Raw genomic sequence first — 14127 nt, 5'->3', positions numbered from 1 at the left:
TGGATTTGGTACGGTTACCGTTTTTTTTCAGCTGAGCCGAATACCAACCGAAACACATCGGTATATTGAAAACCGATACCACTACCGTACCGGAAAAGTCGGTAACCGTAAAGATCGGTTACCAATATTACGGTCGGTTTTGTCTCGGTTAGGGCCCAACCGAAGAGGATGATTGGGCCTAATATTGATAAACATTTACATAGTCCAATCACCCATTCTGGGCTGTTTTTAGACCATCTTTCCTGTTCAGTTTTTACCAAATACATAAAAGCTATTACATACATACTTAACTCTACAATTTCCTGAATAATACATCTTCATCAAGTGTATGTCACGTTGTCTAAAGGTTATTGAATATTACAGAACCTCAAATTGAAATAAACAATGAATATTACAGAACCTCAAATTGAAATAAACAAAAAGCTGCAAGTGATTAGAGTGTTCCAAAGACTAAACAAACAAAACAAAAAACACAGCAGCTGCATCCAAATCTTCAAGTAGACTCCAAAGACTTGACCAAAAAATGCACAGCAGCTATATCTTCGATCTGGATGTTTGCACCATCCAAATCTTCAAGCAGTACTTGTCGTAGACGAGTTCGCACCTCCCAAATTAAGCGCAGCAGTTTCTTCAATGTTAAAACCACAAAAAAAAAATACAAATAGCCAAGTCAATATAGAAATAAGTTGATGTATTAATAAACAAAAATTCAGGATCTGTTTCCTACCCTTTGTGGTCTTATCTACTCCTTTTCTTTTCCCCAGCCCCGCAGTAGCTTCCACCAATTCAGGATCTGGATTTGGTGTTTCAGTTGGGGTTGTAGTGGGAACTAAGTTAGGTGTTTCAGTTGGGGTACTATTATCTATTGGTGGTAAGTTACCTACTGGTGGTAAAGGGTTTTGGTTATCATTTGGGGAAACACTAACAGATTGATAACTTCCAGTAACCATGTTTGAAGTTATGGAAGGAGATGAACAACAATTACTTCCTGACCTACTTCTAGAAGCCATGGTCTACAATGACAAAAGATAGGTTCAGTTTTGACAAAAGATAGATTAAATGGCAACATACAATTAAAAGCAACAGATGCGTTTCATACTTTCAAAGTTTTGCAATCATGTTCAATTTATACTTAAAAGTTAAAACTTTAAAAGCAACATACAATTAAAAGCAACACCTTCATACTTTGCAATCATGTTCAGTTTATACTTAAAAACAACATACAATTAAAAGCAACATACAATTAAAAGCAACACCTTCATACTTTGCAATCATGTTCAGTTTATACTTAAAAACAACATACAATTAAAAGCAACAGTTTCATACTTTGCAATCATGTTCAGTTTATAGTTATACACACAGAAAGTCACAAAATAATTAATAAGAGAACAAGCAGAAACTTGGTTCACACAGAAACTCTCAAAGTCACATACTAATTAATAAGAGTACAAGCAGAATAGAAACTTCATGTTCAAATAATCATAAACACCCATACACAAAGTCACAAGCAGATAATCATAAACACTCATACACAAAGTCACAAGCAGATAATCATAAACACCCATACACAAAGTCACAAAGTTCAAAGAATCAAAACCCAACCAAGCACACACAAGTTTAGACGTTTAGTTACCTAATCAAAGACCTCGATCACCTCCCTGCCTCAGGATAAACTGATAAAGCCTCAACTAAAATCCATGGTCAATACCTTCAAGCTTCAAAGGACTTTCCTACCAAAACACATATGAACATATATGTTAGATAACCACGATCAATTTCAACCATGAAATTAACAAAATCAACAACAGATTCCTTTTTTTTCATACAAATTAGAGCAAAAGGAGTAACAAGAGTAAAAAACTAAAAGGAGATCGATTTTACCTAATTATTTGTGCTCGGAAACACCAATTGAACACCGTATAAGTCTCTGAGCAACCACTTCAACCAAGCAAGTGAAGCAAGTGAAGCAACTGATCTAGGGTTGGTCGAACGATTCACTACAACAATTATAGTCATTTCCAAGGGTGCGATTTGGTCGGAAAAGCCACTTTCCCCGTCGGAAAAAGCTATTTCCGACCGCAAGGTGCCCTCGGTGGTCCTCGGAAAAAATACCATCGGAAATAGTCTTTTTCCGACCAACCCTCAGAAAAAGATATATTTCCGACAGCCAGATGTGGTCATAAATAATTTTTCTGTGGTCGGAAATTGTTACTCCTCATCGACGACAAATAGTATTTCCGACAAAAGATGTTTGTTGGAAATAATTCGTTGCTTGTAGGAAAAAATTGGTTGCTAGCCAATCCATTTTTTTCCAAGGACTTATTTCTGACGAATAGTAGTGGTTGGAAAAAACTATTTCCGATAAGAATATTTAATTCCGACGACTATTTGGCATCGAAAATGAATAAGTTTCGAGGGTCATATTTTTCTCGGAAATTGATATTTCCTGTCGGAAAAATATAATCTAACATTTCCGAGAATGATATTGTGGTCGGAAAAAGTGGTCGGAAATGTTTTTCCACTAGATTTATTCGTTGAAATTTGTCAGCAATTTTTTTTTTCCTCCCACTCAATTTAATTGTCAACTAACCTAATTGGAAGAGGTAGATGAATAAAGATAATTTTTTTATTAAACATACAAGGAGACAATTAAATCTTCATAAAAAAAATTGCATTAGAAGAAACATAGTTAATCATTCATACATATGTTTTCTAACAAAATTTCATAAAATGATGACACCAACCAAGTCTTGAAGAACACCTGGTGATGACAACAGGGATGCCAGCAGAAGCTGCATCAACAGCAGCCTTTACTTTCGCAGCCATTCCCCTCGTCCCATTCTTGATTTTACTCCACAAGTGACTCCGCCTTGATGCCTCTCCTTTATGTATGTATGAATGAATGAGCTCTGAATTTGTGTCACTTGGGAGGCCCACTGTAGAGACCCTCCACATCACTCATAAGGATAAGAAGATCAGCCTTTAGCTCCTTAGCTAGTATAGCTGCCAAACTGTCATTGTCCCAAAATATACCAGAAGAATCCTGCAAAGGTGGTCATGACTGTGGAATTAGTGCACACTACCTATTAAGCGGAAACATATACATTTCCGAGTTTTTAGAATGGAATCAAGGGTTGGCAAAGTGTAGCGAACATATAATTCGTCTGTTATGTCGGAATCACCAGACTAGCCAAAGATTCATAATCAATTTCTGATTCATGTATAGAAGAGTGGTATATACCTCACATAAATCTGTTCTGGTACTAACTGCATCATTTTCATTGAATATAGGTATAGTCTTTAAAGATAGCAAGTGATCGACCGTTTCTTTCAGCTGCCTTTGAAAATATTTACCCCTAAAGTCACTTTCTGTGACAAGACACTAAGCTTGTGTCACATTCTGCAAGGAAATATAACAAAGAAGCAAAAACCTGAGCCTTTTAGAATACAACAAATTAGTTTTGTCCTAAGAACTACTTAAGAGAAGATCATTGCATGCACTCACCTCACTAAACACGGACTTAAAGAGAGCCATCAGATCAGGCTGTCCAACAGCTGCACATGCCTTCCCATCCAGTTCAGCTGGCTTTTGGAGATCAGCAGAGCTGCAACTGTTTGAAAATTGTCAATTTATGAATGTTCTCTTAAATAGAGAACATTTCAAACTCTCATATAAAAATTTCAATTGAATGATCATACACCATACAAAGAACCACACCCAGATAGCCAACAATGCCCAAATTTTCAATGAATGCAAATATCAAACAATCCCAATAAAACCCAGATAGCTATAAAGATAAAGGAATCAAATTTAACGCAATACAAGAAAAAAAAGGAGAGAACTTTATACAAACCTGGCCCTTTGTGAAGCCAATGAAGAACTCCCTCTGTCTGGGACGAAGGCCATGGTCCATATTACTGTGTCTCTCTAAAACCCTAATTACAGAGTTTGATTTTTTCTTTGTTCCCCAATCTTGCTTCCTCTTGGAAAACAGTTCAACATATATTCATTCAATTTGAAAAGACCCAGAATATAATGGCCAAAATATTCAAGATAATCAACATATAGTTATAAATGATTAAATGAATAGAAACTCTGGCAGACACCAGAGGTTTGAGAGAAAGAAAGAGAGACTTACTTCCGAGTTTTCACCGATCGAAGGGGAGAGAGAGAGAGGGACAGATTGGAGGAGAGAAGAGATATGTCTGGGTTAAAAATATTATAGATCGACACCCAGCGCCCAGACCGCCGAAACCCAGAACGATTTCCTCCATCGCCTAGAGCAAAATTTGAGGGGGGGGGGGGGGTGCTAGCGCTTAGTCGCCGTCTAGCGGCCTCGCAGATCCTCTTCTAGAACGCCGAGTGAGATTTCTATCCTTCTATCCTCAGTTAATTTAATAAAATTTATCAAAAAGAAATTAGAAAATTACATAGTAGCACATGACCAAAGATGTAAACACAGAAAACCCACATTCAATAAGATTTATACAAATAAGGACATAAGTCCAGGCCCAAAAGTCAAATGATGAAAGCCTGACTCTTAATTTTAATAGAAAATGACTAAAATACTCGAGTTTCATCACAATTTACAGATATTGCCACTGACCCAATGAAAACCTAAACCAAACGATGGAGCCAACGCCAAAACAGAAAACCCAACGCCCAACAGTAGCAGTTAGCCCGTGCTCAGCTCGAATTTGGCTTCAATGGAGGTCGATAAGGTAAGCCCTTACTCCAATTTCGCTGCCTTCGTTCATGTTTCTTCGAATTAGCAGTAGCAGCGAAAATGCTTGTCTGATTGCTTGTGTGGTGATTTTGCTGCATTTCTATTGATTTATGGGTGCTAGTGTTGCTTTCTTGCTACTGGTGCTTTGTTCTTGCTGCATTTCAATCGAGAGCTCTGTAGTTTCTTTTTGGTTTTTATCTCAGCTTAATATGATGTGCACCAAAGTGCGCACACCAAGTGTTTGTGAAAATGCTTGTATGAACATTTTACTGCTTTTGATTCTTATTCGACCGGTGTGATTCTTATTCGACCTCTCCTTTTGAAAGTAGCAATACTAAACTGCTTGAAATTTTCCAAGAGGCATAGCACTATAGTGAATAACTCCAAAAGGGACCAATCTGACATGACTGTATGAGCATTTTAACTTATCTAATCTGGTAGAGATGACACATCTTGGATCGTTGTCTGCCATATATGTGTAGAAGAAATCTCTTCTCCGTGATGCTTGAATTCTGCACTTTTGATTAGTATTTTTAAATTGTTTGCTAAGGAAGTATGGGAAATTAAGCAATACATGGTATATATATACCATGGTATATATAGCACCTTCGGATTCTATATACTCTGCCATGCTATGACAGCCTTTTGTTGATAGAATAGTTTAAATGATTTTAAATAGAAATACTTGCAGGTCCTCAATGGTACATACAGAATATATGGGACCTGAAAGTTGAACAATAAGAGCCTTTCGTTGATAGAGCCTTTTGTTGATAGAATGGTTCAAATTATTTAAAATAGAATTGTAGTACTTGCAGGTTTTCAATGGTATATACAGATTATAAGGGACCTTAAAGTTGAACAATGAGATCTTTTAACTAGTTCATGTTTTGGTTACTGATTCCCTTTCTAAGTAAAGTTTCTCAACAAAATCGAGTGGAATTCAGGACTTGAATTATTTAATGTTTCATCCCCTTCTTTTAGATATGCTACCCCTGCGGCCCTTCCCTAGATAAACAAGCACATAAATGATCAAGATTTTCTATATATGAAGTGTGCATTGATATATAGTTCAGGGTTTCACTATAGTTATAATGTGCAAATTCCACTCGAATCTCGTCCATAATGTAGTTTTCAGATCTTCCACTTCTGACAAGGTTTATATCATTAGGTTTGCATCAGTACTGTATTATTATTACCTTAATTATGAAGTTAAATGCTTAATACTACCCTGTCTACAATTACCCAAGTGAAAAATGCATTTAGATTTGTTAAAAGCAAATCCACTCTATGAAAGTTTCCTGGAAGGATTTTTGAAAGGCCAATTATAGTTTATGTCAATGATATGCTACTGTTGTGCTACTGTTCAGTGATATGATATGCTAAATTGGATTGATATGCTACTATATAGTTTATAGTTTATGTAAATGATATGCTCTGCTACTGTTCAGTGATATGATCTGCAATTTGTTCAATGATATGATCGACAATTGTCAATGATATGATCTGCTAGTGTTCAAATTGAATTGATTTGTCATTCATGGATTGACAGATCTAATTGCTCCTGCTACTGCTATTGTGATTATTGCTCCTGCTACTGTAACTGCTAGTGGTCCTGCTACTGCTCCTGATCCTGCTCCTGCTCCCGCTCCTGCTACTACTACTGCTTCTGCTACTACTACTGCTCCTGATACTGCTACTGTTAGTGCTCCTGCTACTGCTACTGCTACTATTACTGCTCCTGATACTGCTACTGTTACTGCTCCTGCTACTGAACCAATGACACATTTAGCAATAAAGAAGAAAAAGAAATTTGACAAAGAGCTCTGAGATTCTCTCTCTTAGCAACATGTAAAAAGAAGAGTTTTTTTTTTTTTTTTTAAATTTTTTTTTGCTTTGATATACATGAGGAGCAGATTCATGAATTTAGTATCACTAAGGTTCTGTGGTTTACTTTGATATGATCGGCTGTTGTCAATGATATGATCTGCTACTGTTCAAACTGAATTGATCTGCTACTTTATAGTTTATGGTTTATGTTAATGATATGATATTCATTGTTTATAGTTCAAATCGCCTACTGTGTGGAGGTGCAAAAGGGTGATGACACAAGAAATAATCGAACAAAACCAGTGAGAAGAAAAGCTCCGGCAAGTAGGAAAAAGTGCAGTAGCAGAACTGGACGAGTATGAGTGCAGCGAGTGCAGTAGCAGGATTGGATGAGTGTAGTAGCAGGATTAAGCGATGACGAGTGCAGTAGCAGGACAAGAGTACAAGTGCAGTAGCAGAACTGGACGAGTATGAGTGCAGCGAGTGCAGTAGCGGGATTGGGCGAGTGCAGTAGCAGGATTAGGCGATGATGAGTGCAGTAGCAGAACTTCACGAGTATGAGTGTAGCGAGTGCAGTAGCAAGATTGGACGAGTGCAATAGTAGGATTAGGTGATGAGATTCTAAGATTCTTTCTCTTAGCAACGTGTAGAAGAAAGATTTTTTTTTTTTTTTTTCTTTTGAGAAGTAACAAAAATGGATTATTCTCAGAAAAAAAAAAAAGTAATATAAACAAATTATTCTCAGAAAAAAAAAAACATAAATAGATTATTCTCATAAAAAGAAAAAAAAAGTAATATAAAGGGATTAGAAGTCAAAATGAGTAGTTAAGGGGGAAAAAAAACATAAACGGATTATTCTTTGAAAAAAAAAAAGTAATATAAAGGGATTAGAAGTCAAAATGAGTAGTTAAGGGTAAAAAAGTAAATTAACTCATGACATGTGGCAAGTGGAGAGCAGATTGTCCTTATTTGTAAGACTTAATCCTTATAAAAGGGTTACAAATCAAAATAAATAGTTAAGGGTAAAAAAGTAAATTAACTCATGACATGTGGCAAGTGGAGAGCATATTATCCTTAAGTGTAAACTTTTGTCCTTAAATGTTCAAAACCAAATGTTGTGGAGTTTTTTGTGTTTTGAAATCCTATTAAGGGGGTATATGTAGTTTGCTAAAAAGAAATTACCTCTAATAAAAAGGTCAAAATATATCTTTATTTTTATATTTTTTATTATTTGTAATTTTACGTGTTTATCCTTTGTCATTAACGTGGTTTTTAAAGTACATGTATAAGGGGTATTTACGTAAAAATTTATGTTTTGGCTAACAAGCACTTTAGTTTTAATAGATAAAATAATTAAAATAAAAGAATCATAATACCCTAAATACACTAAACTCTTTTCATATAAAAGATGTTCTAGAATCCCAATTTTTAAAAAAAGTTCTCTTAAATTCTTAGTAGTAGTCAGCAATGCAATTGCCTTCTAGCCGAGCCTCTAACCTTACTACGACATCAACAAACAAAGATTAGCATTACGAAAACTAAAAAAAGATTGAAATTCTGCAAGATTGAAAACCCTAATTTCAGATTTAGGGTACTAAATGAGGAGAAGAAAAACTAAGAGAGGCGACGTCGATGAGAAGCGTTGCATGACAAAGACACTACTGCTGGCAGGTATTGGTGTTTGGAGGTTCGTATAGGGAAATCAAAGAGCAGTGATCGTCAAACTAAGCCTTTTTTTTGTCTCTAATCATGTGTTTGGGGAACAAAAAATTTAGGGTTTTCTCAAGTAGTGTATTCTATATAATTGTATACGATCAATCAATGTCTACTGTATAGAATGCATATATGTGTGGACGGACAGTCGTACTATAGATGTAGTATGTATGTGATCGATAATGAATAGTACTGGACAAGCACACATGATCAATCGACAATGAATTGTGTGTGTGTGTGTATGAGTCTTTCACTAACGGATATTTGTTTTGGTCATTTTAAGAGATCTCTTGTGAGACCCAATTTTTGATTACATATATCGACATCTCCACTATTCAATTTTAGGTCTTCATGAGTAGCTCACTTATACAAGTTTCCAGCACAATTGATGATTGTTCATGTAGTCATAATCATGATTTACTATTAAGCTTTAGGGTTTTAGGGCGGAATGTCCCAGTTAGCATGATCTCTTATTTAAATAGAGCGGAATCTCCTAGTAAGCATTCCAGTTAGCGCGGAATCTCCCAATTAGCATAATCGTGATTTACCATAGATGATCTCTTATCTACTTCCGCAACTAATAATATATTGGGTTAGGGCGGAACCTCCCAATTAGCATGATTGATCGATCAAGTCTTATATAAATCCAAAACACATATGTATTATGTATATTATGTATATATAACTATGAGACTTATAATATATTATATATATATATATATATATATATATATATATATATATATATATATATATTATGAGATTTATCCGATCTTACCTTATAACCAATATATAATAAAATTGTTTTGTCTTTAACATATAATGCATCAATTACAATATTAAACTAATAATATGTCATCAAGTGACCTGTGGAAAAATGGTAAAATTAATTTTAAAAAGTTAGAGATCCTATGCTCAATTCTCCTCTTCGACATTATATTTTTATAAAAATAATACAATTTAGAGAACTATTTTCAAGGGTCACTAGCCGTCGGAAATACTTTGTTCATTACCGAGGGTACTTTGTTGCCCTCGAAATTAAGAAATCATTTCCGACAAAGTCAACTGCCTCTCGGAAATAGGTCTATCATTACCGACGACACAAAATCTTGTCGAAAATAATACTGGCGCCAAAAGGTCCCGCCAATTTTTTTGTTTTTCCGACGAAATTGGAACGCTTTTCCTACACCATATTGTCCCTCAGAAATAAAATATATTTTGACAGAACATTTCCGACGACCATTTTTTGTGGTCGAAAAAGGAGTGTTTTTGCGAGGGCAATTCTGTGCTGTCGGAAAATTTCGTCGGAAATGAGGACTTTTGTTGTAGTGATTTGGGGATTTCAAAAATCAAACTCAATCTGGGTTGAAGCTTATGTTGGTGAGGTTCGCATCAATGATCGATTGTTGTTTTTGGGATTGGATTGGGGTTGGGTTGGTTCTGAGAGGAAGAGAGAGGAACAGTCTAGGGTTCGTCGAACGATTTGGGGATTTCAAAAATCAAACTCAATCTGGGTTGAAGCTTATGTTGGTCAGGTTCGCATCAATGATCGATTGTTGTTTTTGGGATTGGATTGGGGCTGGGTTGGTTCTGAGAGGAAGAGAGAGGAACAGTCTAGGGTTCGTCGAACGATTTGGGGATTTCAAAAAGGAAACTCAATCTGGGTTGAAGCTTATGTTGGTGAGGTTCGCATCAATGAGCGATCTAATCGACTGTTGTTGGGATTGGATTGGGGCTGGGTTTGGTTCTGAGAGGAAGAGAGAGGAAGAGATCGAGAGGAAGAGAGGGTCGAGACTCGACAGAGAGAAAGGCTGCAAATGACCTAATCTGAGTGACCCCTGTTAGGTTAACCCAAACTCCACAGATCCAACGGCTATCATTCACATATCCTATAAATCAACGGCTTAAAACATATCTGGTATTAAAAATAAATAAAAAATAATACAAGTATATATGTACGGTTGGTACGATAATACCGTATAATTGATATTTGTGTACCGATACCGAGCCGCGTACGCGTATACGGTACGGTAAACCGAACCGGATCTTCCGGTTACCATCTCAGTCGGCGCCGACGGCGGCGGTTCGGCCGGTTCCGGCAGGTTCGGGAATTTCAGCCACCCCTAGGAAATAGTTCATCTAGCTTATTTTAGGAACGATAATTATACATAGTCAAATTAGACTGTGGGGGTTGATTTATACTGCTTACTCTTATAATTTTTTTGTGTTTATGAGCGGATATACACATGAAAATGAAATTTTATGTGTGGAAAGTTTGTATTGACGAGCATCGGTAAAAAAACAAAAAACAAAAAGTTTATATTAATGTGCCATTACGTGGAAAGTTTCTTATGATTTTTATTACGTGGCCTAGTGGTGCTCCCCAACCTAAGTTCGAACCCCGAAGCTGTCAAAGTGGCGAGGCACTGTGCAGCAATGCACAGTTGGAGCATTTCACATGCGCCGAAGGGGTTTATCTTGGGCCTAGGAAGCCTTTGGGTTCCCCTTGACAAAGTCAAAAAAAAAAAAATTATCGTTTCTACTCAAAGAAAAGAATAAATTAAACTTTGTTTGTAGCGAATAGAGGTATAGATAGAAAGAAAAGAAAGAAGAATGGATTAGAAAGGAAATAAAGAAGATGTGGATTAGGGAAGACATGAAGATGTTATCACGGACAATCTGAGATTAAGGAAAATCTCCATGGAAAGTGAGAAAATTTAAAGCAAAAGAGAGAAAAATTAACTAAGCCTAAAACTAAAAGGTCACCACCCCCTACTCTCAAGCTTGATCTAGTTTTGGAACTAGGGAGGAACAATGAATGAACACTACAACAAACCTCCCCATTAGCACCCTTTTTTTAGCCACCAAAAAGTCATCAGTCCCAAAATGAATAGTATAACACTGATATAAATCATCAGTGAGTTTTTTTTCCCGCTCACTGATCATCAGTGTCTAATATATACAGTACACACAAGTAAATAATTGTTTAATCCCTATGTCACTGTTAATGGTGTCAAGAAGGAATAGTATTCTGACTTTAAAGCACTGTTCATCTGTGGCTGCACTGAAAGAAAGAAAAAAGTAGGACTTTAGACATTTTTCACACAATTGCATAGCCACCAATACAAATTATAGCCGTCGGATTACTGATGGAAGAGCTGATCTGACGACGAGAAAACACTTCCTTCAATATACCCCCGTCAGGGTTCAAACCTAATTCTAATACAGCTAAAAGAACGAAGTCTCCAGTGTTTTCAATAAAACTCCTCTCTTTCTCTCTCCAAGAAATATCCCAAACCATAGGGCTTCACCGTCCGGTTGCCTGTAAGATCCACCCAGCCATGGCTGACGAGCCCTCAGTGGCACCACCGCAACCGCCTTCTCCTTCATCCTCCAATTCGCCCCTCGGAAACTCCGTGATCCCCATAGTGAACAAGCTCCAGGACATCTTCGCGCAGCTCGGTTCCCAATCCACCATCGAGCTCCCTCAGGTCGCCGTTGTCGGCAGCCAGAGTAGCGGCAAGTCCAGTGTGCTCGAGGCCCTTGTAGGCCGCGACTTCTTGCCCCGTGGCTCTGAAATCTGCACGCACCACCCCCTAGTTTAGATCTAGATCTGGAGGTTTCTCCCCTCTTCTCTCTCTCTCTCTCTCTAAATCCAAACCTAAACGAGATCTAGATTTTTCTCAGCCGTTTTCAATCTCAGCAAAGAACTCGATGCCGCCATTGACGTGCTTCCAAGCTCTGCATCGAGGTCCAAACGACGTTATAGTCAAGCCAATGAGGAATTCTCGAGAAGAACGTCTCTCCGTTTGAAGCCTTCAACTTTGTTTCTTAATTTCTCTCTGGATCTTACCCCTAGCCGCTTAGTCTTCAGGACTCGATAAATTCGTATATTGCTTGGGTTTTTTCGCTTGTGCAAGGGAAGATAAACTTGGTATTGTTCCTAACTTTCATTACGTTCCTCGGTGAATGTGTCTTCTTCTTTCTTTCATAGCCTGATGAAGTATTCTTTAATCTGTGATGTGAATGCTCTGGCCTTCTTTGTTTCCTGTAGTTATCCGTTGTGTGACTCCTGCTATTTTCTTGTATGCCTTGTTTGTTTGGAATGAGATTGGTAATGAGTCCAACAAAAGTTATTGATGAAATGACAATTTTTAAACCGTATGAAGATTGTGCGAGGATGTTAGAGGTCAGAATATTCACTTTGTGGTCATTGTTTTACCCAAGGTTGCCATTCTGAGTACTATGAGGTTGAACATACAAAAAAGTGCTCGCTTTTCAGATTCTCCAGGAAATTTGGCTTCGTGGTTGTGTAATGATTTCCCTGTGAAGATTATCTTTTTATTCATCTCTTTATTCTGACAGGATCATCCTAGTTTTGAACAGATGCCTTTTAGTTATTTCTGAGATAATATCTACTTCTGATATACATTATGAATGATATGTGTTATTGGTCTTGTGAAGGACCTTTAGAAATCACCCAAACCCCTATGTTTGATAGTACTTCAGTAGTTCTTGAATGTATATTATCTTTGAGTTCAGACCATTGATAATGAGATATCATGCAGTATAATATCGATATATGTTCCAATTATTAAAATAACTCCATATGCTTCTTTATGAGAAATTCTGAAGATTGATGTCTATGGTCAGGATATTGGATTTAGTGTGGAGTATACAAATGCGTGTGGGGAGAAATCTGTAAGATGAGCCATGATTACATGAATGTTATAATGTACTGCCTTCATTGCTTTATTGGTTTTAACTGATTTGCTTTCTTGTAACTATCCTGGGGCATTGACAGTTACTGCAGCTCATTTTACCTTACAAACGTTACGAGTCTGACCAAGTAAGTTTAATATTTCTTCTCATAAGTTGTCTTACGAGTCTCTTGACTTTCTGTACCCAAAAAAGTAGTCTCTTGATGAAAATATTTTGTAGGGGAATTTCTGCACGTGCGAGGCTGGAAACTACAAACTCGTTTGGGACAATTCATATTCAAGTTTCTTTAAGAAGGTATGCAGACATGTTTGGTTCTATGTTCTGTTTATGTTTCACCTTCCCACTCGTCTTGTCATATCATCACTTTGAAAAATCACCGGACCATTTGGGATTTGACGGTTGAAATTATGGTAATACCGCTAATAAAAATGTAAATCTCTGGAAATTTACTCTACACACGACTGACTTTTTTTAATGTCACTTGTGTCAGCTCGCGGCTCAATTGACCTCTTTTGCTTACACTCTCAACATTTTTTTTCAGTAATCTCATATATTATCAGTAGATATACTGGCTTGAAGCCATTTCAATTTCCCCATCTCTACTGGATGATAATCTTCTGAAAATAATTGATTATTGATCTGTCAGGTCATAACTTCTTAATAAATAATTGATTATTGATCTGTCAGGTCATAAATAATCTGCTTTACTGCACCTTGCGGTTTGCTCCACAGGCCTTGCATAGACTTGGAACCAAACCTTGCATTCAGTGGTGATAAGGATAATCTTGTCACTATGCCAATAATGCCTTCAGACGACACACTTCAGACGACAGAATTCTTGTTTTCTGTCGTCTGAATTTTTTAAACTTCTTCAGACTACATATAAATTAATTATGTTGTCTGAATAGCATGAGAATCCATACTGTTTTAGTTTTTCTTGCTTTGAAAAATTCAGACGACAGATAACTGTCGTATGAATAAACTGAGAAATTCTCACTTTCAATTGAAAAAATAAGACGACAGATTTATGTTGTCTGAATGAAACGGGGAAATTACTTCACCTTGTGTGTCCAAAAATTATGTTTTGTTACCATGTAAACTTATCATCAATTTGCCTTAACATGTCCGTGTTTTTCCC

General features: G+C 36.8%; 2 long non-coding RNA genes across 5 annotated transcripts; one reads left to right on the top strand and one right to left on the bottom strand.

Moving 5' to 3' along the window:
- Window positions 1-305: 305 nt before the first annotated feature.
- LOC133733160 (uncharacterized) lies at window positions 306-4362 on the bottom strand. 4 transcript variants are annotated; one of them, XR_009857523.1, is made up of 8 exons: window positions 4140-4362; window positions 3855-3983; window positions 3506-3611; window positions 3242-3400; window positions 1882-3043; window positions 1634-1730; window positions 728-1013; window positions 306-628 (listed from the first exon to the last, which is right to left on the bottom strand). It is a non-coding gene; the product is annotated as an uncharacterized LOC133733160 (long non-coding RNA). The 4 variants fall into 4 exon arrangements; XR_009857520.1 differs by lacking the exon at window positions 4140-4362 and having other exon boundaries at window positions 3855-4133; XR_009857521.1 differs by lacking the exon at window positions 4140-4362 and having other exon boundaries at window positions 1634-1725; window positions 3855-4133.
- A 7543-nt stretch (window positions 4363-11905) lies between these two features.
- On the top strand, window positions 11906-13761 carry LOC133734721 (uncharacterized). Its single transcript, XR_009858536.1, has 3 exons — window positions 11906-12968; window positions 13081-13116; window positions 13209-13761. It is a non-coding gene; the product is annotated as an uncharacterized LOC133734721 (long non-coding RNA).
- The last annotated feature ends 366 nt before the right edge of the window (window positions 13762-14127 follow it).

The sequence above is a fragment of the Rosa rugosa genome, chromosome 2, assembly GCF_958449725.1.
Source record: "Rosa rugosa chromosome 2, drRosRugo1.1, whole genome shotgun sequence".
NCBI classification, from domain to species: Eukaryota; Viridiplantae; Streptophyta; class Magnoliopsida; order Rosales; family Rosaceae; genus Rosa; species Rosa rugosa.
This window is presented reverse-complemented; position numbering and strand designations above follow the sequence as displayed.